The sequence below is a fragment of the Buteo buteo genome, chromosome 11, assembly GCF_964188355.1.
Source record: "Buteo buteo chromosome 11, bButBut1.hap1.1, whole genome shotgun sequence".
NCBI lineage: Eukaryota > Metazoa > Chordata > Aves > Accipitriformes > Accipitridae > Buteo > Buteo buteo.
Window position 1 is genome coordinate 8,042,325 of NC_134181.1, and position 25,360 is coordinate 8,067,684.

The 25,360-nt window shown below is 38.4% G+C and overlaps 1 long non-coding RNA gene across 1 annotated transcript; it reads right to left on the reverse strand.

Annotated features, from left to right (window-relative positions):
- On the reverse strand, positions 1-25,360 carry LOC142036247 (uncharacterized). Its single transcript, XR_012652127.1, has 4 exons — positions 25,290-25,360; positions 23,570-23,657; positions 1,480-1,576; positions 1-169 (listed from the first exon to the last, which is right to left on the reverse strand). It is a non-coding gene; the product is annotated as an uncharacterized LOC142036247 (long non-coding RNA).

Genomic DNA, 25,360 nt, shown 5'->3' on the forward strand with positions numbered 1-25,360 from the left:
AAGAAATAAACATTCGACTTGAGGAGACAAACACTTCTAAGTAGACAATCAAATTTATTATTTAATAACATTTATTTCTAGTATTAAAATAGAAGTCAAATAACCAAAGTTGGATCCTGTAGTGTCCTGAATCATTTAGCACAAATAAATGGTATAGGGTCCCCAGAGTCTACAAACAGAAAACACAGTTTCAAATAATAATTAAAAAAACCAAACCAAAACAAAACCAGAAAAATAAACCAGAAAAAGAGTCCTGTCCACATGGAAAAGTTAATGTGGGCAGAGGGAGAAGAGGAAAAAAAACCCCGGAGACAGCCACAAGCCAGATGATTAGAACAGAAACAGAGAGTTCACAGGATGTTTGTTACCTAGGACTCTGATAATTTTTCAGTTCTGTTGCTTCCTTTTGCCTCCAACTTCCTTCTGTCTTATGTGTGTTTCTCGGCCACAGTGACATTCCCCTTGCTTAGTTTCCCTTGCAGGATCCCTGGACTCATCAAGGTCCAGGCTGTTCAGTGACAGTTTTGTTGGGTGTTTGTACAGCATGTGGGAGAATTCGACCTTGACCCACTATTTGTAATACAGGTATGAAATAATTGGATTTGGGTAGTTTACTCCAGCTGCCCTAACTGAGCCTGGAAAATGATAGCAGAACAATATCCCGGCGAAGAGCTAGCTCCTGTGTGCAGCACAAAGGCTATTCTGCTGCTTGCTGCTCTCCTATTCATAGCAGTTTAAGCCTGTCTCCCCTGCTCCATTTCAGTGTAAAGTCAAAGAAGCTAGCTTAAATCACAGAGTGCTTTTGATCTAGATCTAAACATGGCTCATATTTGAGCTTTGCTGGCTACCATGCTGAGAGGCACGTGAAGCAGCCTACCTGAAGTTTATTCAGAGAGGATGGTATGCTCAGAAGCGTGTGAGCATGGCTATGTTAAGCCTCTCACAATACCAGCAAAATAATTGGGTACAAATTGCCTGAGCTAACTTTACCTATCTAACCAAAGTTAGACATCTGTGCTCTTCAGTCCGGGGAAAGGGAATGGCATTCCAGAGAGGAATTCACTCACCCTAAAGTTGCCCATCTGTGTTTGAATGAGAATAACCAGATTTTGGATGGTCCTCTCTTTTATTCCTGACTACAGAAGAATCCTTCTCTTAGAGCTGTAACTGTTAGCCAGCGTGACCAACACAACCTAGCAAAACCGGGAATTCCTCCCTAAAGCAAATGAACTCTAAAGGGCAAAGAAACCCCATCCCACTGATGATGCAGCTTATTTTATTCAGGGAACAAGATAGCGTTTAGAAGTCTTATTGCCAAAAACCCCTTCATTTGTTGACATGAAATACATGTTGACTGGAACAGACTTGCAGAGACTAATTCTTTCCAGCCTAGACAAGGTCAACGTCACCATTAAAAGCACTAGTTGCCAGCTCCCTGTGCTTGACTGGCCAGTGGAAGTTGACTGCATCGTGCCTCACCTTTGATACAGAGCGATTCTTCCTAGTTGGGGATGAGAACAGCTTTTACAGTGTAAGCTTGGATAAGCCTGCTAAAAGGGTGAAGCTGCCGACTACCCTGTAAAAGATAAGCACAAGAAACAGCAGAAGTGAGGCAGGGAGCCTATATCAAAGTTAATGAAGAAGGCACAAGGTCTAAGGAAAGGAGGAAATTCTTCTAGGAGTTTGGGTTAGTATGAACTTGGAAAGATCAATTTGCTGCTGAACCATTTGAACTGAGCGACAGAGTTCATTTTGAGAAAGACATACAAACCAAAGCTTGCACAGCTAGTGCCTCAGATCAGAGTGACCTGATGAGCTGTACTCTGCGAGAGTGTAGCTCTGAAGCTGCAATACACTTAGAGCTTCAGTGGCAGGAAGCAATCTCATTTTGTAACAAGTCTGCTTTTGGGAATGCTTGTTTAGAAATTTCCTTCACAGATGAATTAATTAGAAATAGCTTATTTACTAGGAAAGGAGACAGATGCCAATTCATCTTCTTTTTGAAATATAAAGAAAATCAATGATATATACACTTTAGCTTCCTCTTCGTAACTCCAGATACTGGATTTATAAATACGAATGCATTTGAAAGACATTATTACAACATTTCTCACTAATAATATCTTGCTTTAAATATTTGTGCCTACGCACTTCCCCAAAATAAATAAAATCAACCCTCCCAAGAATATTCTTTGCAAGCTGCTTCTCTAAAGTGCAAGTTTATTTGATTTAAGCTTCTTCACCAGTCATTGTTAATGAATAATTATTCAGTATTTCAAACTGAAACAGATAGCTTCAATTAGTATGATTAATGCTGATATACAACCTCATTTGCATAATTACAAAATATAATAAAATAAATTCCAAATACGAATCTTTGTTATTTGTGTTACCAAAGGCCTGAAAAAAGATGTTATGTTTCCAAATCATCACAAGACACGGTTATAATACTCTGTGACTAAAATTGAAAGGTAGAATTATTTTTCATCACCATGCATTAGAAGGCTTTGGCAAAATAAAAATTCTGAGACAGATAGAATTAATCTACTAAAAGTATATATCTGCTGAAACAGATATTCTTTCCCTACTTTTAAATATTTGGAGCTGGTTTACATGAAAATTAACTAAGATTCTTCATGGAAACAGCATTTGGCCTTTTAGAATGTATGGAGTATTTTTTACTTCTTAAAAGCTTTAGCGAGCCTTGTTTCTTTTGCAAGTTTTTGAGTGCTTTTTACTGCTCTGAGGAGCAGGCTCACTTTCCATTCTGCATGCCACTTATTTCAATGCTCTAATGAAGGCACAGTAGGCTCAAGAATGCAGTCCTTGGTACGGTTTACATTTAATAGCCAGTTTCCTTTTTCTGAATTTATTGTTTTGATTTCAGCTAAACTGATGTGACATCAGAGTGATTACTACTGGAAGTAGCTTCCTGCATCTTGAATTGTAGGAGCTGCATTGAAAACAGGTGGTAATACTCATACCTCCAAATAAATGAGAGGTAACAGTTAGGTTTCATCAAGACTGTCAGAAGAAAAAGGCTGAGGAAATACTGTCTGGAGAATCAGAGCATCAAGGAAATTCCATGTTCCTGAGGCTGCTTATTTAGTTTTTACTCAGGCAGTTCCTGAAATCAATACAGTCATTTAGCCAGTAATTAGCCAATAATTTTTCTAAGGAAGTAGGAGAAGGAACCTCAAATGGGAGGGGGAACATAAGTGAGCAGATGAAGTAATGGCCATAGCAAGACAGAGCAAAAGCAAGCACAGTTCTGAGAAGGCTTGAAAATGTGTAGCTAGATAATAAATGCAAGCAGAATGCAGCTGATTTGTTCCTACCTTGGAAAATTATTAATGTCCTTTTACTCTTGTGTGGTGGGTTGACCCTGGCTGGACACCAGGTGCCCACCAAAGCCGTTCTATCACTCCCCTCCTTAACTGGACAGGGGAGAGAAAATATAATGACAGGCTTGTGGGTCAAGGTAGGGACAGGGAGACATCACTCACCAGTTACCATCATGGGCAAAACAGACTTGACTTGGGGAAATTAGTTTCATTCATTACCAATCAAATCAGAGTAGGATAATGAGAAATAAATCCAAATCATAAAACATCTTCCCCCCACCCCTCCCTTCTTCCCAGGCTTAACTTTACTCCTAATTTCTCTACCTCCTCCCCCACAGCGGCACAGGGGGACGGGGAATGGGGGTTGGGGTCAGTTCATCACACGTCATCTCTGCCGCTTCATCCTCCTCAGGGAGAGGACTCCTCACTCTTCCCCTGCTCCAGCGTGGGGTCCCTCCCATGGGAGACAGTCCTCCACGAGCTTCTCCAATGTGGGTCCTCCCCATGGGCTGCAGTTCTTCACAAACTGCTCCAGTGTGGGTCCCTTCCCCGGGCTGCAGTCCTTCAGGCACACACTGCTCCAGCGTGGGTCCCCCGTGGGGTCACAAGGCCTGCCAGAAAACCTGCTCCAGCGTGGGGTCCTCTCTCTCTCTCTCTCTATGGGGCCACAGGTCCTGCCAGGAGCCTGCTTCAGCGCAGGCTTCGCATGGGGTCACAGCCTCCTTCAGGCATCCCCCTGCTCCTGCTCCCGCGTGGGGTCCTCCCTGGGCTGCAGGTGGAGATCTGCTCCACCGTGGACCTCCATGGGCTGCAGGGGGACAGCCTGCCTCACCATGGTCTTCTTCATGGGCTGCAGGGGAATCTGCTCTGGCATCTGGAGCACCTCCTCCCCCTCCTTCCTCACTGACCTGGGGGTCTGCAGGGTTGTTTCTCTCACATTTTCTCACTCCTCTGTCGGGCTGCAGTTTCTGTTGCGCAGCAACTTTTTCTTCCTTTCTTAAATAGGTTATCCCAGAGGCACTACCACCATCACCGGTGGGCTCAGCCTTGGCCAGCAGCGGGTCCGTCTTAAAGCCGGCTGGCATTGGCTCTGTCGGACGTAAGGGAAGCTTCTGTCAGCTTCTCACAGAAGCCACCCCTCTAGCCCCCCAGCTACCAAAACCTTGCCACACAAACCCAATACACCTTGCTCTGGTGTAAATCAGATAATAGGGTATCTGTTGTATCTCTTTCTGTAGATGAAGTGACATCTCCAGGCTGTCAATTTGCACTTTCCAGTAGCATTTAAAGATATAGTATTATTTTGATTTGCCAACATCTGTAGCTCCATAGAGCAATAAGGAATGTTTGATTCTTCCAAGCTATTATGTCTGAATTAATTAGCTTAAATGTTTCGGTAGTTAACATATTGAAGAATTCACAGAGGCAAATTGTGTCAGTCCCTGCATGTACATATGTGACCTTGCATAGGGAGAGAGGGACTCTGCCTTTGTATTACACTGTTTGGCAGGGCTTATACACAGTCCTAATCATTGCACCTAGAGAGTAAGGGATTATTCAAGGCTAGTTTAAACTGAAGCACATGACAAACAAAGTAGGATCATACACAGGCTGGTGGATATGGTTCCATATGCTATTTAGAAGAGAAGATATCAAGGATAGATAAGATACAGCTAACAATTGCAGTGGGAGGGGAGAGAGTGAAAGTAAGTTGAAATGTGTTTAAATCTGCCTTGCAGTTGGAATACTTTCTCTTCCAAAAAGTGAAATAGCATAGTGGATGCCCACAAGTGCTCAGGACAGTGGATTTATATCCTGGCAGAGTGCATGCTTCCTGATACCTGCCTTTCATGAAGATAAATTATTAAGCAGGGACTCGGTATGAATCCTCAATCTCCAGCAATTTTTCCCCCTTTGAAATAGATACAACCAGCACCCAATATTCTAATGAGTCTTATTTGTAACATCTGATTAGCACTTTTATGGGTGGCTGATTGTGACAGGGTAGGTGCAAGCACTGTGAAGTGATTTGTATCAAGGCTTTCATTAAAAAGGTGAAACTTGCACAGACTTTTTGGTGGTGAGACAGATGAACACATATGAGATGGGGTCCTGCAAATGCCATATTGGCTCAGAGCAGGTTAACAAGGGCCAATTAACCCTGTCTTGCTACAGGCATCAAGTCTAGTGAGAGTTTAGCTCAGCTGCCTGCTGAAAAGGAGGACAAAGAAAAAAATCTCCACGGTAGCTGGGGACTGGAAACAGCTGGATGGTTATGTGAGCCTCCCATCAGATGGCTGAGCTCAGGGGAGATAGGCTAAATAACTATTAAATAGAAAATAGGCCTTGGGACTAGTCCTTCAAAACTATTTGCTGGATAACTGTATTTTTAATTCTTTTGTTTGTTTGTTTAATTCTTATTTTTGAACTCTGTTTGCTCAGAAGAAGTGGAACGAAAGAGTGTCTGAGGAGGAAGGCTAGGACACCCCTGTGCTAGACGGTGAGATCTGTGGTCACTGGAGCCTCTGAGGGAGGGGACTGGAGTGGGCTCCACTGGGAAGCAAACACAAAAGCAGATTGTGTCACATAGCTCCTTTCATGTCAATCTTCCCATAAACATCTGGAGTAGAATAATATTCATGGTACTACTGATTTTCAAATTACAATGCCTTTTTAAGAAAAAGTACTGTTTAAGAAAACCCAACCTCCCCAAAACGGGAATCAGAAAATTATGTTCTTTGAATGGCTTAAAAGCTGACTGAGCTGAGCTTTGAAATTTCAGTTTTCAGCTCTTAAATAAATCTATAGCTGTTCAGTATGGGGGATGTAAGAGATCTTGAACTGATTTAAAAAGTAACAGCAACAAAAAAGCTCCAAAGTAAAAGAACAGTATCTTTCTCTATATGGAGATATTTCATCCAAGTCTGTTGACATAAAGCTTGCAGACTGTTCACCAGTGATTATGAAATTAAAAACCATTACTAAACACAGGCTGAAAAATAGTAGCTACCTATATATCTCATCTTTGGTGGAAAAATGAGTGTGATTGTGATGAATGTGTATGGGTTTCTAAAACAAAATAACTTGTATATAATGATAATGCTAGGATGAAGCTAAGTGATGAGGCACATGCCCTTTTTTTCTCTCTACTGAATGCTGCTAATAAGTTGAATTCAGTGCTGACAGAAGGAGGGATGGGAAGAGATTATAATGTGAAAAAATGTGAATGAAAACAGGGAAAACAATTTTCAAAGCATTTTGGATCCATATTGGTTTATTGTCAGATCTGACCAGTCCTTCAGATCACCTACAAAAGGCAGTATGTGCTGTGAGAGCTACAGCACAGCCCTTTCTGTGTTCTGGTAATGGAGTCCTAAGGACTTTGCTAGCGGACTCAGCAATTCTGTAATTGAGCTATGGGTCACACTGCATTGCTCACTGGATTGATACACCAGCTTCTGACCTGCACTTACTGGCAATGGTCACATCCTGAATCCTAGTTCAGTGGCTACCTCTCTATGGAGAGAAAGCGTGGAGATTACTTGCATCAAGGCCATGAGGCAGGAGGTAAGCGTTATTTCACCTTTTGTTTGGTACTTGTTGTGTTTGGGATTCCATTAAGTTTCCACTGATTGTCTTCCATGAAAAGTAAGCACTTCTGTTGAAGCTGAGAGCCTGTCTATGTAAAATCCTCTTTTGTATTGTATACTTGATAAGTATTACATTTTCTTGAAAAAAAACCCAGAAGATATAAAAAAGTCACTTATTTTCTCTTGTGCTTGTAAAGCTTAATCATATGAATGCCAGTGACCTGATATTTAAACTACAATATTTTAAAGAAAACTGTACAGCATAAGCAATTCAACGGAGAGAAACTCAGTTCATTATAGTTGAGATGATATTCTAAATCTTCCAAGTTCAAAGTGATCTGCAGACCTCACTGCACTATTTACTGTCATCCCAAAACTGTGAATGCAAGCACAGGTAGCTGTTCCAGTGAAATCTATAATATAAATGCCAGAATATCACCTTTTAGAGGCAGAATGTCAAACACCATTAAAGCAGGCCAGTCTCTAGTCCTTCTTTTTTTTTTTTTTTTTTTTTTTTTTTTTAAGTGTGTTTATTTAGCACAGGTATTTTGAGCCTGAGCAGGTCCAAAAGGTATGGAGAGTTCCTAACTGGGCATTTGCCTACAAAAGAAATTAACTAAACTAAATGTAGATTGAGCCTTTGAGATTAAATTGCAAATATGGAGATCAAATCTCCACAGGCAATTTAAAATCTACCAATTATTTAAAGGGTTTAATTAAGTGCAGATCTTTCTGTAGGCTGATTTAGAAGGACATAACCTAACATTTGTAGCCAATAAAATGTAAGAAATAAAAGACTACTTTTTTCATTTATTTCTACCGTAAAATGTATGCTGTAAACTATGAGGAACATCTGAAGATATTTCACAAGTAGCACCATCTGTCTTCTTGGCAGACTATGCAGGCAGTGTGGGTGGCTTAGTTACTTGCTTATGAATCTATAGCATCACTCGCTTAAGTCTGCTGGATGGGGCTGCCCCTTCCTTGTTTGGCATGATTTCAACATCTCAGTTTTGGTTCCATAAAACAATTCTCTTTTTTTATGTGGCTGCTCTGTGCACCTGTATAAACTAGCTGGCAATTTGCTTAGAGTATGCTTACCTATAAAAGTAAGTCTCTTGGGCCTCATAAAGAGAATACTTCTTGCATGTGTATATTTTTCTATGTAAATCTCTGCAAGTTTTGAAAGTTTATTCACTTATGCCACTTTCTAAGTATATCAGGATTATAACAGGCACCAGTACAGTTAAGTGTTTCTTTTCCTTTCGTCCTGTGGAGAAAGTTCTCCCTGAAAATGTCCGCACATTTGATATTAAGCTCTAATCCAGAACAGTTTCTTCATTATTAAGTTACCAAATATTTAATCAGTCCAAAAATTCAAGACAGGCTCAACACCACTGACTGCAGTAATGTATGTATATAGCAGAAAGATTTGTGCCTGAGACATCCATCATTCAGTAACTGTTTGAGGAAAAGAATTAAAGCAAAGAAATACTGTATGTCTTAGCAAGAAATGAATGCCGTAAGAGATGTATTCTTACTAAATAAGTTCAGTTATTAGTCAGACTACACAATTCTCAGTGTATCTTCTTGCTCTTGTGTGTTGCTTCTGTATAGTATTGTAGTCGCTTGGCAACAAAGTTTTAAGGTATTTATCTTGGCTTTAAAAAACAGCCCAAAACAGGTGAGACAGCATTATCTGTATATTGATCTGCATATTGAGAAGAGTATAAAAGATCTGATAGCACCATTTTACAGACAAAGTACAAATGAGTATTTTCAGGCTGGCTGCCTTTTTCTACTGAATATCAGAAAACAGTAAACAAGGTAGAGCAGAATTACAATGTTTCATAAAAAGACCTCCATTTCAGCTGCCTTCCATGTTAGGTGGCAGCACATGCTATACTCTCAAGAGTACAGAAAACCTAGCAGTTCCTCCACTGCAAGGATTAGAGATACCAAGTTAAAGAAAATACATGAATTTACTATTTCTTGAAAGGACACCAACTGCAGTTAGTAACAAGTAAACTGACAGGGGTGTGTAACCTTCAATGTTACACAAATATGTGCCAGTAGGAGCTAGTTACTACCCCAAAGTCTCATACTACCTAACAATAGAGAACTTCAGCATATATTAGGAAATCTCTATTTTATTTCTTGCTCATAATGTGAGGTCACTTTCCTGCCTCTTTTTAAAGGAGGGGCAGCTTTTTGATAACTAGGTGACATTTTTCATGTGACCTAGTGAACTTGTGTACCATGTCCATGTGCAAGAGTCTCAGATGCTATTGTGGTAAGGCCAGTTAATGTTACTTAATTTTTATGTCCTAATGTTTAGGGCATTTGTTTTTCTCTACACACACATTATTAGTCTCTCACCTTGTGTCTTCTAATATGAAAGAAAATACTTCTGTTGGCTACAGTGAGTTTTAAAATGTATTTAGAGTACCTTTGTGTGCACTTTTGCATATTGGAGTACAATCTCTGTCACGACTGATGAGATACCAAAGTTGAAAGTTTATGTGTATTACTTCTAGTTTCAGGACAAAACATTCCTGAAGCTTCATCACTTACCTGCAGAACAAAAGAGGGAAAACAGCTATTTGCTTCTATATGTGTCAATATATTCAGCTAGATAGAAATAGAGGTAAAAGTTACATGCTACTGTAGCAGAAACTTGCTTTATGGCACATGCTGTCTTTCTCTATGTTAAACTAACAAAGCAGACCAAAGAAGCTTTATTCCTTGCCCACTTATTGTTGCTGAGGTTTTTTGTATTTTTTTTTTTTTTAAATAGAAAAGAAGTTGAGTTTTGCAACAACAGCTGGTTGCCTTTACAAATAAATTACTCCTAAGGTAAGAACGGAATTTATTCTTTTCTCAGGAGTGCTTTTCAGTCCTAGTAAATACTCATCAAGAATCTTCTCAATGACAAGAATGTTGTAATGATATCTCTCTGTCAAATACAACCAGATTCAAGTTCCCAGCTGCACCCTAAGGGAAGGCAGATTGAATAAAATCCTCCTCAGATGCCTGGATTACCCACATTGATAATAAGATGATCACCTCGGTAGATAAATTATAATATTCTCCTAGTCATCCAAGCGCTATCATGTTATTGTCACTTCACTGAGATATGTAACTCTATCGGGATATAAATGGCAATTCAGATGGCAATGACATGTCCTCTACTATCAGCTACTCCAGATATTATTCCTTTATTCAGTCAAGCAGAGTTTCTCCTCCACTGGCTAATGCCTGCCCAATCTTGGATTCAGCAGTAGTGTAACATTCAGACTCTGCTTTCCAGATACTTCCCCCTGTGAAGGAATTGGCAGAGAATGGGCATAGAATTGGCTCCACACCACTGCTTACTAATGATCAGAATAGCTGGCCAGGCATGAAAAGGAATGTCAGCTGCAATCATTTATTTCCTTCCCCGGAGCGGGAGAGGAGCAGTGCAGGCCTGGAGGAGTGTGGCTTGGAGATGCAATGTCTCCCTAGGCTTCTTGAGGAACAGGGCAGCTTCCTGAGCACCCCTTGCTTGGGGCTGTGCCTGAAGGCACAGTCTAGCATTATCTGAATTGCAGACACTTTGAGTTGCTACTTTATATGCAACATTGACATTCCTTTCATTGCACTTACAGCGTTCATCAGGCATTTGAATCTGGGTAATGAGAAGAATGCATAATCCAATTGCAGCTCTTCATTTTATTTCCTCTCATGGCTGACACATTGTTCCAGTTATTCCCAAAGATTATCTGGTTAGCACCACAGCTCTGCTTTTCAGGGGAGGAACCTAGCAGGAACAGGCAGTTGAAAGAATACCACCTTTTTTTTTTAATCCTGCCTTTAACAGAAATGACTAAATATTTGTCATTTCAGAATGGTTGGAAACTGGTATGCCACTTACCTCACTAACCATTTCACTTGAAATTAAAATGATAATTAAAAAAAGGAGGGGGTATGTCCTAAACCAAGTTCCTGCTACTCTAAGGATTGGTTTTAATTTACTGGAAACTTACCCTGACACCAGCATCTGCTGGGTTTTTTAAGTTTGTCCTGACAGAGTTAAAACACCAGCTTTCATTTCAACTTAACTTTATGCTTTCAGTGTAATTAAAAAAGGTGAATTATTCCATCTTGATGTTGCACAGTCTTACTACCCCTCACTGAGGATATTTATATAGTAAGGGGCCTTTTGGTGTAAAGTATCAAAAACTGGCCAAGTGCTACATTCACACCAAGGCAGGTATTTATTGGCTACTGTAAATGGCTTGTAAAACATACGGAATGAATTGGGAGTCATTTAGGGGAAGCTCACATCCCTCCTACTTAAGACTTTGTGAAAACATAAGCGGTACTTTCTCAATTCCTTCAATCACAGCACATACTAAGATACACCTTTGATGAAAAGATACATGATTAACCACACAGGCCATGTCAAGCTCAGTCAAACAAAATACTTCCTGCAACTGTAGAAGAGTGAGTTCGAATTAAAAAATAAATCAAAAGAATATTTATTAGAACACATTCTAGTAGATACTCATTCTTCCTGCTGCTCTTTTGCCAGTTGGTTAACAATAATTCAAAACCTGACCCAATCTGGATTTCCCACCCTCCAGCCTACTTTTTTTTCTTTCTTGACTGTCCATTGAATAGTCACTGTCTCTTTTTCTAGTGCCTCTAAATTCTCTAGCTAGTGAAAAATATATTCTGTGAACTGTACTTCTTGAGAGTCCCAATTCTTTCTGAACACAGTGGAAAGCGTTAGGAGAGGGAATTTATCTTGAATACTTTAAACTCCCAGGCCTCCCCAAGGAATCCTTGAATTAGTACTGGTTTGGGAAAAGACAGGGCTGATGCGAAGAAGCTGGATGTGACTGGTTTGGTTTTAATTATCTTTTTTTAATTAGCTTTTACTTTATATTTGCTTTCTTGTGTGCGGAACCAAGGCCATTATAACTCATGGTTATTACAAATACCCATTATCAATATGGTGTCTTCTGCGTGTACTCTGTTTTCTTTAACAGAGCTGTTTAAATTTATCATGCTTGCTCAGTGGTCTTGCTTATCCCTGCGCCTCTGTTGTCATACGTTTCCTCAGCAAACCCTTATCCACAGTGAGATGACTTCTGGGCACTGAACAAAGTCACTTGTCTTTCAACTTTGGGGAAGAGTGATAGTTCTTAAACTTGTCAACAGGCATAAAAAGAAAGATGAATAGGAAGGGAGTTTTTAAGTGTTTGAAAATTGGAGAACACTAAGAAATAGCAGTCCACAGCTCTTCCACCTCAAAGTGGTGAAGCACTTTATTTAAAATGAAGTATGGAACCCTGGACTAAAGACTAAAGTGTCTGTAGACCACCTCATTCCTTCAGTAGTTCCCTAAATCTTCCTATGAGGACTTCACTGTCCCGCACAGATTAAAAAGATGCTGTTAGCTCTCAGAGTCTGTAGGAAAAACTGCCTAATCCATTACAACAGGGAAGTTAATGATCTTTGACAACATATGTTTATGGCTGAAATGAAGCATTCACTGCTTAGAAGAGTTTGACACTTCAGTTTTACACTGCTACTAACACTTATTTGAATGCATGTCCAGACAGTGAGACATTTATTACATTTTCAAAAATTCATCAGATTCAGCAGAAACTTCAAATGCATTTAACATGCGGTGAGTTTAGGATGTTTTTGACAGAACCAAATGACATCTTTAGAAGCCATGAATTAAAAACCCTCTGGAAGATGAATGAGCTTATATAGCATAGAAGTCAGTTGTTCTCTCAAGACCAGCTGGAGTAGATTGATACTGTTTTCCAAAAACTTATTAACTAGGTATCTAGTTAGAGCAGATCAATTAGCTGAGGTGAGGGTTTTTTTTCTGCTGATCTTCGTGCAATCAGAGCTTAAACCCAGAATTTGCAAGACCTAGACCTTTGTTTGGTACAAGGATCTAAGAGCTACTGAGATGGATGATGGCTGCTCTGGTTCTCACCTCTTCAGCTGAGGCTTAGCCTTAACTAGAAATTTAGTGGGGATTTCTGTACTTCTAAAGAAATGCTCTAAAAGTTATGATACACAGTCAAATACTCATTTTCTGTGTCCTTAAGCTGCTGCTGCATTTTGAAGTATTTCCTGTTCAGACACATATTTTTGACAGGATGTCACTACCCTGAATAGCCTGAGTTGGTACCTAGGGCACTCTCCTAAGAGCAAGAGCTTTGAACAACCTCTCTCAGGTAAGCGGTATGTTTATCTTGCAGCTTTTGCAATTAAGGAAGTGTGTGGGAAGGTTCCTCCTGCTATTAGCTCTCTGTGGAGGGAGGAGGTATATAGGGAAGGAAAGAGATACAGGTACCTTTATTCAGGAGCAGTTTCTGGGCTCTGGATCCTAGACAGATTAAGGCAACTCCCTAAAGCCTTTAATAAACTCCCTATGCTCAGGGTTATCCTGTAGGTTTCTCAAGGTATCTGAAGTTTGTTCTGGCTGTCTTGGATAGTACACTAAATTTTCTGTCATCCTGTGTCCTATGTGAGGATATGCCTGTGAACTGAGGCAATTAAATCTGTACTCCAGTCCAGGGATTGGTAACTAAAATGTGGATACTGCAAGGCCTGACTTTAAGGACCTTCAGTCCTCATTCAGATCTCAGTATATGTGGGCACTAATTCAGGACACCTGATGTTGTAAAATCAGTCAGTGATTTCTAGTGTGGTGGTTTTCAATGTAATATTCTTTTTTTTGTTTTTTAAGGTTCGTGCTTAAGGGTTAGGAAGAAGGGTTGGAAAGAGAATTGTGAAGGTGACTATTAAGCTCAGAAGATAGCTTTTCCTATGATGAAATCATCTCAGTACCATCCTCCAGTAGCTTTTATTCATGAGATGTTTAAAACACATATTAAAAAAATTAAAGGTGGAATAGAATATTAACAAAAAAAAAATCAAACAGTGGAATTGTATACAGCTAGGATGGAAAACAAGATAAATGAGATGGAAATAGTTCAACAAAGGGGAAAAAGTATTGGTGTTCTTAAAATCTCCTAAAAACATTGACTGAGGTATACTGGAAATGCTACCATTGCTGATTTGATTTCTGCTCTAACATAAGACTATTAGTATATGGGTCTACCACAAAGTGAGTGAGTAATACTTGACTTAGGATTAAGTAATACATCAGGCCTGATTGATTAAAAATGTGAAAGGAAAACTGAGAACCAGTAAATATATTTTTATTAGGTCAAATGTGAAGACAGGAATGAAAATTAAAGGTAGAAGTCTAAGAACATCAATCTTGAGAGAGTCAGACCCTACCATATATGAGTCTAGTCAAACTGGGATGAAATAGTGCAGGCAGCTAACTCAAAAGGAAATGAAAGGTGCTTGGGGTGAAATATCCCAAGCTGACAGGCCAAGACAAGGCCTGAACCAACACTGCTTGTTTGGAATGTGGACATTTAGATGATAAACAGAACCTGCTTTCCCTTGGGTCCATCTTTGAGACAAACACATTATTGGTCTTCATAAGCATCCAAAGACTGTAATGCTTATTGAACCCAATTAAACCTTTCTCTGGTTCAGCAACTGCTAGATAGTGGGATTTACATTCCCTTGTCAAAACACCAAGGTATTGGCAAAACACAGCAGCAGAACTTTCGCTGAGCAGCTTCAGGGAAGGAATGGAAAGTGAATGACACAGTTGATTAATGAGCCTATTAAAGCTGAAAGTCTGACACTGTAAAGATAAGCTGACAGTGAAAATGACTCCTACCATATATGTATCAAGGGCATCAGAAAGAATACCCTCCATATAATAGCTACCCACCATCATTAGTGGCAGGACATACATATCTAGCATGTGTTGCCTCGTTGCTATTTAGTCTGCTTCAGTATTTTGAGGTGAAGGGCCTTGAGCAATAGTGTGAAGTCTCAGCCAAGTTGCATGAGGCTTTGTAAGGTCTGATTAGAGAAGACACCCACACATCATTCAGGAGGCACCAGATCAAACAAAGCATGGCAGATGACAAAGAAAAAGAAACAAATAAAGAAATGTGATCTGGTAACTATGCAGTGGCAGAGCATGAGAATGATGAGGGAAAGGTCTGATGTAAGGGAGAAAAAGATTAAATCTATGCTGACCTTGGGAATCATACTGCAATTGCATTAGAAATTGTGTGTTTGTGTGGTGACTGTGGTGGACTGAGACTTGGACTTCATTTCTCTGCCTCTGACTTCAGTAAAACCCATTACCTCACTTAGATACTCAAAACATCTTTCTGTACAGGACTTTCCTAACACAAATACGCCCTTGTGCTATACACGTGTATGCATATTGAGTCCAATGTTCCTGGAAAGTGTCAGATGTACTACTGTTGCACCGCACAGATGGCCTGTGCATGCGCACTCCAGTCTGATGCATTCAGAATCTATCAGATTTAGCAGAAACATGCAGACCATCTGTGCAGCATGTATACAAAAATACGATGCTTGCTTTCAGAAGTTTCAGGCTTGCTACATAAATGCTGTAGAGTTGTGCTGTACAGAGTCACTGGAAATATGTCTGGGATTTCTGGACTGTTAGCAGCTAGGCCAGGTGCTCTGAAATCTTAGAAAATTGTGTGCACAATCTTCAAGCTCCACCCAGACAAAATTTCTGGATACAAAACCCAGGTATTCTAGAAAAAAACAAGGTTTATTTTAGCTATGGTCTGTGGCAATTATTTTGTGCCAGCTTTCCTTAAAATGTTAACTTCATTTAGCCATCTCTAAATTATACATACTAATATCATGCCTTCTACCTCTGTTGTGCCTATTTAGACAATCAATTATTTACAAAAGTGGATCTGGAAGTTTCATACTAGAGATGTGTAGAAGCAGTTCAATACAAGCAATAAATACTATATTTTGGTCTTGTACAGGCAGGTGGAACAAAAGGATTCTTAGCCTGCAAATTTGGCACTGCATATTGTCATATGAAAGCACACTCTTCTAGTGCAGTATTGCTAGAGTGTGTATTTGCCAGACTTGCTGCTTGAATGCTTGATTGGTTCCTGCTACAGTGTTAACTTTTATTGTCACAGTTTACAAATATATCCATCCTCTTCCAGCCTGTCACTGTCGTTATTTCCTTTCACCCTCAGAAGAGAAAAACATCCTATTTTTTGAGTAGATCCCTATGGTAATCTTCAGTTGGCAGTGCTGTTATGTGCTTCTGCTCCTGGGGACTAAAACACATAAAGCACTAAGTCCCCCCAAAATACCTGACAAATCTAGCAGATGCAAGCCAAATGGAGAGGAATTATTTTATCATAAACAGGTCCATTAGACTGATGCTAACAAGCATACAATTTTAAGAGGTATAACCTGAAGGTTGTATTTGGCTTCTTTTCTGCAGTAATGCCACGCCACTGTCAATGGGGTGATGATAAATCACCAATAATACCCATGGTCCTTTGACATACCTAGCACAATGAAAAGATAGTATAATTAGGTGCAGATAAGAGCAGAAATGTTTTTCAGTTTCAATATTGCTTTTTTTTTAACCTTGCTTGTCAGAGATGCACGATAAAAGACATGTCCAACAAAGCAAACAACTCCAAAATGCTGCATTCTGTTTGATACTTTTTGTTTTTCTCCCATGCCAATCAATCTTGTGGGCTAAAGCCCACATGAAATAGCCATATGAATGTTTTTTAACTTTACATTTCAGCTACATAATCACAAAAGTTAATACTTGAAAAATTAAAGACACTGGGTAGATGACACTCCTATTTGATTTAGGCCTTCTAAAAAGCTCATATTTCACACAAATTTTAATTTAAGGACAAAATGAATCTTGCAATCTGAAATGACTGTTGAAATGTATATTGACAGACATCATCTGATTTCTTTCTTTCTTTTTCTTGATGGAACCATGCTAGTATTTTATAGCTTAACTGACTATATAAGAAGCGTAGAGCAACTACTGTTATCTTTAACTGGTGAGACTAAAGGCTGAGAAGAAACATTCTGACTTCACACATAAACATTCTGGTGTTTCATCCCCGTGGTATCCTTGGGAAGGAAATGTGGAGCTCCAGACCAAAATAAAATCAGTGATTCAAGCAGATTTAATTGATTGATTGCCTGCAGTAGATGATCAGAAGTCAAGAAAACTCAGCATGCACTTGTCATGCAGTTGAGACAGTGCTTATGAGATTGCTTTCTCCTGGAAGCTGAAAGAAAAATTGATCTGATGATGTGGAATCTGGAGCCAGCAAAGGATAAACTGACAATACAATAACAAGAATTTTTATTAGATGATATAGTAAAATCTCCATCACTTCATGCAGGTTTTCTGTTGGTTTCTGTTCTCTTTATAAAGCTACATCATTACACAATGGAGTGAGTACAGAATTGCCTAAACCACCACTGACCTAAGTTAGCAAGTCAACATAGTGAGGAGCCATACAAGCATTACTTTGGATCTAGAAACAGTATAGGTAATCAGAACAAGTTCCACCCCCTCTGCTAGTTCTGGAAGTGCATGTCTTCCCATCTGCCGTGGATTTATTAGATATAAGCTAAAAATAGAAATATAAGTAGACTAGAGCCTTGGACTTTTTTTTTTCTTTTGAAGCAGTTTTCAGCCAAAACCGTTCCAGTTTTCAGAAGCCCATAGATTAAGAACTGGTGCTTCCAAAAGCGAAGTCAATTTTCAGGGGTTTTGTTGCACTGGACTTTTCTGGAGAAAAGGGGAAAAAAAAAAACCAACTGCACAATTTTTAACTAGGTCTCAGTACTGCAGTATTCTTGAATAATAGTATGATTGTATTTGCAGAATGAAAGACTTATTAGACCAGATCCTCAACTAGTAGAATTTTACATAGCTATACTGTATTAATGGAATTAGATCAGTTTATGCTGTTCAACAGTTAAATCCAGCTAACATACCATTAACTTGGGTATTGCTATAAACAAGGGAGTGCCACCCAGGCCATTTAATGAAATTTTGGTTTCAACTATGGGCTTGGTTCTGTCTTACTAGCTCACTTCAGGTAAAGAAAAGTTGGAAAGAACCAAAGGCCTCTACATAACAAGTTGGAAGAAGTATCCCAAATCGATACTTCGCTTATCTTCCACCACAACGTATGCATTAAGGAAAGCAATGTGTCTTCACCATATCCCACTCATGAGTTTTCTCCAGGGAGTGACACTTGCCTGGTGCTATTCAGCAATACTGAAAGCACAGCACCAGTAAATTGCACATCCTTGCTTAGCAAGAATAAAATTAATAGATACATTATAATGGATTCTTTGTTTATTTCATGCCTTCAGATCAGGACACTGAAAATCTGTGTTGCTGTGATAATAGTTTTCTGAAAGCAATAAAAAAGTATTTTAATTGTTTTAATTTAATATGTGAGACTACAAAATGTTCAACCTCACACTGCGTCCATAAAAAAAGACACTGAATTTATATTAATTGGATCTAATCTAGGATTATTGACTATATAAAGACATATAAAACAAGTCATCCAGGATACAAATGTTCTAAACCACATGATTAATAAAAATATTTTGACTTTTAAAATATTTTGGTTTCTGTGCAATTGCATAGTCTCAATAATACATATAGAAAAGAAATCTTGTTACAGAAAGTAGTAGCTATTTCACAGTAGTACTACAATATAACAATTCAGACTTAATGAAACATTTAAAATATGCTATTACTGATATTGTTCATTTAAATATGCTATTACTGATATTGTTTCATTATACATTTTCTTGTACACTGTTTTCATGCTTAAGTGACCTCTAAATTGGACTATTGCAAATCACTACTAAAGGGTTTGCAATGAAATACTTGGTGTGGGTTTCTATTGGGACAAAATGTGGCTGAGAAGGTACCCTTGTCTCTATTACACTTTACAAAGCCTTTTGGCAATCAGTGGTATATGCAGAGTTTCTTAAATTAGGGACCCAGCTCCATTTCTGAGTAGCAAACTAAGAATGGTGACAAAGGAGGGAAAGGGGAATGGGTATATTCATTTTATGAAGAAATTCAACTCAGCTTTCTGCTGATGGATAAATGATGAAGCATGTTAGAGGGGAGAAAGCTGTTTCCACGGCAAATATTGTAGCTATTCTTAAAAGTTTAATGAGGACTGTAATATGTATTACTAGCAGATTATATTTATAGTACTGAAGGTATCCCATGATTTGCTATAAACATCATACTGTAATACTGGCGAGAAAAATTCCATTGTTTTCCACAAAGAAAAATACCACTTGCTAGTTACTGCAATTTAAACATTCAGTCACTGACAGCTTGGAGGTAGAATATAATGTTTTATTGTAATTTATTAGCCTCCCTCTTTGGAATTGTAGTGAAACTCTGACTTGACTGCACTCTGGCAAGGCACAGAAATGTCTTGGCATGAGCACTGAATTTCTGATAAATAGTATAAACCAAATAGCATATGCAGCCATTAAAACTGTACAGCAGGATAGCTCTTCAACTTTTCGTTCCCAGAGAACAATTGGCCTTTCTGCATTTTCTTAAAGAAAATGATGCCTTAGAAGAAGTTCTAGTTGCTTCCATGCAGCTCCTTTGCGATGGAGCTGGAGATGGAAGGCAAAAGCTAGCTTTGCCTTTCTTAACATCTGACAGAAATTATTTTTCAAGTACAATGAAAAAAAGAAATGGCATGTTTAATAATCATGCAGAGACAGTAGCCTCCTCTCTTTCCTCTTGTCTGCTTCCCCCACCACCACTATCAGAGCAGCAAGCCAGCGTACCCTGTATCAGCTGCATCAGTGCCACTGACAGACATATTTAGGTCAGGAGGAACTTTGGTGAATTAATGCAAGGAAGAGTCACACCACTTCTGATGATCACAATAGCAAATTTTAATTATCAGGATAGTCTAGTGCCCTGATAAACCTGAATTCAGTAGCCCACAGGAATGTGTGCTGCCCAGAATAAGTAAGCAGTACTTCCTTGATCTGAGTGGAAATATACCATGAATTATCGTTGCTGTCACTGTAAGTTTATGAAGCATTTTACAAAGACATAGCAAGACATATTCCCTTACTCAAAGCTCTTATAATCTGATATGAGATAAAAACAAGACAAGACAAGAAGCAACAGTTCAGGAGAGATCACTGATTATAAATAAAGGGTAGAAATAATTGTCTGAAGAAATGTTTCAGCAAGGAATTCAAAGGAAGAGAGAGACGGTGCCTGCATACAAGATCAGAAGGATAGTTCCAGGCACACACAGCTGAAAATCAAGGGAACGTGATTACAGGATTGGAAAGAGCAGACGGACAAGAGGCAGGAGGGAACATGATAGTGCTGAGCTACTAGAGGCAAAATTACACACAGCTCTGCAGTCACTCGTAAGTGTAGCTCTACTGGATGTTAGCAAAATATCCACAACAACTCCTAAGAGCAGGAATGAGGACAGTTTAATTTAGAAGAGTTTCCATGATGAGGTAAGTGATAGATGATTCAAACATAGAGAAGAGGGCATAAGTGATTTTTTATATATATATATATTTTGCAGAAATAGATATATGAAAGATGTAATTTCATGAACAGCTCTGGTCAGCCCACACATGCAGCTTCCTAGAAATAAAAACTCTGACATAAACATTTTGCCAGTTCCACTCACTGATCTGGAAAAAAAAAAAAAACTAAAAAGGAAAAAAACCTTTCTCTGCTCTGTCAGATCCATCTATCTATTGGAGCAAATGAGAAGAAACCCTTCCAGTGATTAGAAGCTGCAAGTCCACCACCAAGCTGACGATAGTAATCATCATGTTGTGAGCGACCTTTATTCTCTCCTCCAAGGCAACTAAATAAATACGAAGGTGAACAGAAACCAGTATCTGCTGGTGCCAGACTAGCTTCCGAAATTTGACCAAATAATTAACTGCTCTTTTACCATAGAATCTACACAGGATAATATACAGTTAGTATCCTACTGGAAATCTTATATAAATGGAGCTGCTGCTATTCACCTTGATCAACCAATACAAAGAGAAAGGTCAGGACTGGTTTCTCATATGCCTGGAATGTCACAGGCTTTTTTCATGCAGGCATTTTCTGTCAGATATTTCTAATGGTTTTGTGAGAATTTTTAAAAATTAATTTAAGATCTGCTATGTTGTGTATGAATGTAACCATGTAAGTATAGAGTAGCACTTGTCGTAGGGTTGTATAGATACACGCAGAAAAATCTTACTACGAACTCATATGTGAGCGAAGATGGTTACTGAGTATATCTTTGGGTTATATAACACTGAACAAATTCTGACTGCAGTAGACAGACTTACTGCTCTTCTCGAAATGGCTGAAGAGAAACCCTCTTTTCTGCTAACATGTAGTCATTCTTCAGTGATTATTTCAATTGTCTACCTCACTCCCCACCAAAACTTAAAAGGCAAACATGAACTCTGCCTGTGACTAGTAAATTTATTCTGTCAAGAGCTACTATTTACCTGAGGCAAAATTCACATTTCTATTTTTTTCACATTAAGTGTAAACATTAAATATTTTTCTTACATACTATCTGGCCATAAATAATTTACAGCATTTGAAATCCTGTTCTCCTGAAGGAGAATGCAAAGTCCTCTCTCCCTGTGGATGTTTTACAAGGTTGAAGATTTGCATTCTTTAATATACTTACTGAATTGTTGTAGGGCCATGTACAATTTCCAAATTCTCATCAGTGCAGAAAGCAAAGTTTATCTCAAAGTGTCAAAATAACATGTTCCTTTATTTTTGATCAGCAGGGTTCCCTTACTTTTGATCATTGCAAAAAATGAACATGGCATACACATAGAAAGGATTCTTGGAACTATTAGCAGCTAAGCTTTTTTGGAGTAACATATTTCAAAAAATTACCTCCTTATCTTTTGATCAGAAATGAAGAGTTGTTGAAAGGTAACAACTGTTACACTCACTCCTATTTGGCAAAGGAGTTGTCTTGTTTTGTGGCAAAGCAGCATGTTATAAAACAACTCGTCAAAACTGTTACATTGATTCAGGGGCTGACAGTATTTCTGTTCATTTCTCATCAATGACCTTGTCTGAAGGAAAAACATGGTATATTCCTGATAATGTTTACCCAAGAGGTAAGAAACATTTTCAGCAATTGAATGTAAATTGCATAAAATCTCAGCCTACACAGGCATTTATTCCATACTCTCTGGCATTAACAAAAAGCAGATCCTGAAAGGAGCACATCTTTATTAGTGCTTACAATGCATGAAGAATAATTTTGATAATTTCTTACTGCACTGACTCTATGACAGTAAAAATCTGAAATGAGAGTGGGTGTGTATGTGTATTAATGAGAAATATGGCACAGGAAGGCTTTTACTGAAAGCACAAGTTGGCACAAAGGGTTTGCAAAGGCAGCTGGAAATCATCAGCTAAAAATTACTCCTGTAAGTCACAGGGGAGTAAGAACAGGCTGACAAACCTGCAGTTGTGGCACAGAAGCCCTGATATGACTTCCAGTTACATGGAAAATTTTAGCTAGACTGAGATTAGTGCTTAGCTCTCTCAAGTTTCAAACCAGTTCTTTAATTTCTAGGACATCCTTTTTCCCCTCTCAGTTGCCTTCATGAAGAAAAAACAAGGCCCCCATTAAGTGTGAAAAATCATGCTTGTGCAGACAGAACAATCAGACATGTTTACAGAGAAGTATCTGTCTCAGTCTTTATAAGCAATTTAACACAAGTGTACGCTTTGAGAAGCTTTTTAGGAGACAGCAAAACCAAATATGCAAAAGAAACCCAAGTTTAGAGGAAGAGATTTATTTACTCAGTCCAGACTCTTGTCTCTCCCATATCTAGACTGAAATGGTTACAATTAACTCTCAAAAATTAAGGAGAAGTGACAAAGAATGACTGCTGAGACAGAGGAATGGAACAGTCTCTTCAAATATTCTTCCTTCAGGGCAGGTTTGTATAAATAACCCAATTTTTATCCTGACTCTTCAGAGTGAGTACAAAGAACAAATAGTATGATATAAATAAGATTCAAAGGATGTGCAGCTATCTCCTGCTTCACTGTTCAGACTGCCCACACTAATTATTGGCTAAGTTGTCATACCAAAACTCAAAACCAAATGGAATTTTTCTCATGGAAATTTGTTGCAAACAGAAAATTCAGTGACAGGCTGGTGAAGGAATATGAACTGCGCAGATGCACTCTAGTGTGACTGGGCTTGGTTTGTGTACTGAGTATGGGATGACTGTGACCCAGGGCGGATTTCTGGCTAGAGCTACAAAGGAGAGGGAGCACTTCCAACTGAGTTGCCTCTTGAGCTTTATGCATCCATCTGCATCTAGAACTCAGACTGATAGGAGAATATGAAACCATTCTGGTTAAAATAATAGCCTCACCAAATGAAAACATCTACACTTTCCTAATTTCTACTAAGAAAGAAGGTTTGTTTCCATCAGAGCATCTCTGAAATACCAAATACTGTTTTACAAAATCAGGCAAGTGGCTATATAAAAAAAAAATGCTAATCCTGGCAAAAAAAAGGAAAAATCACTATATTAATTGCTTACAGCATGGGTTTGTTCTGTCCCATTATACAGAAAACATACAATAACTTTTCAAGTTATACTCACAGTTACAGAAGATGGACATTGAAGGACAGTATAATAGAGAGGAACTGGCTGATTTATCAAGTACTGTAAAATCTTTAATCCCATCTCCCTGTAAAACAGAAGATAAGTCTCTGGTTCAAAACTTTAAGCTTCTTCAAATGTTTTCCAACTCTTTATTCATTCATTCTGTTTATTTATTTCATGCTCCAGATATGCCATGAAACACTGCTGACATCTTTCAGTGTTACTCACCTTTTCTGAAAACTACTATAGCCCATAAATATGCCTACAATCCAGTTATATAGTGCTCCTAATCAATGAATTAATCTTGACAATCCCCCAGTTGGGAAAGTACAGTAGGTAAGAATAGTTAAGCAACTTGTCCAAGATCATATAAAATCAAATCTACATTGCCTAGGCTGGAATTGTTACTAGGATAACCAAAGCAATGTCATTTAAAAAAAAAGGAGTAAATAGTTATTTAGGAAACTCTTTCTGCCCGATAGCATCTGCAATTACTGCTGTATTTCATATTTATGATTTTGCAATAATTATAGAAGCTTAAAAGTATATCAACATTAAAATTTCCCAAGCTGGAGACTAGATACCAAATGAGCACTATAGACTTTTGACTTAGTCATCTGTGTCTCAGTAACAGCACTCTTATTAATGTTTCCTAAGCAGGTAGAGATCATTGCCTAGAGGTCTACTGCTCCTTATATTTCTTATTAATTACATTCTTAACTGAATATAAATAAACAAATACTATGGTGATGCTATGTAGTCCCGCTGACTTACACATCTTTTCTGTTTTACTAGTGTAACTATAAATGTAGAAAATTAGTTTCTTTTGATTGATACAATCTCCATGAAAACTGGGCTAAAACTTTGGCTTAAAAAAATTAAGCAACTTGTCTTGGAATCCAACAGGACAAAAAACCTAAGAATGCCTGGTTTAATGTAGGCTGCCTTCTAGAATGGATTTTTTTCTTTCCAAAGAGATTTTCCCAGTTTACTGTCATTGTTGTTCTTTGGTTTTCATTTTGGGTTTCTTTCCCCTCTCCTGAATTACCTATATTTATTTTGCATGGATTATTTCCCAAGGAATTTTTTTGTCATTTCTTCTCTATAAATTGAACTTCAAGGTCTTCTGATGAAAAATCAAATCACAGTAAAAATGTTCCTGTACAATACATCCATAATAAATAAGCATTGATATTGTAAGCTTAAGAGAGAATTCATTAAGAATCAAATAACAAAAGAGAAACTCAGAAAATAAAGTATGAAAAATTAATGGGCTTATTGTACGGGAAAGGAGAGCAAAGAGAATAAAACAAGAGAGCTTACTGTAGGCAAGTATGTTTAATGTTTATTTAAGTAAAAACAAAATGTAAAGAAAGTTAGATTAGTGGGTAGATGAAAAAGATATCCAATGAAGCTAAGAAATAGTAAAATAATAATGCCTATTGAATTTTCACAAAATTTCAGATTTATCTCATTTCCCTTTGTCATTTGTTTTCTCATATATGTTGTGGTTTAACCCCAGCCAGCAACTAAGCACCATGCAGCCGCTCACTCACTCCCCCCGCATCCAGTGGGATGGGGGAGAAAATCAGGAAAAGAAGTGAAACTCCTGGGTTGAGATAAGAACGGTTTAATAGAACAGAAAAGAAGAAACTAATAATGATAATGATAACACTAATAAAATGACAACAGTAGTAATAAAAGGATTGAAATGTACAAATGATGCGCAGGGCAATTGCTCACCACCCGCCGACCGACACCCAGCCAGTCCCCCAGCGGCGAATCACT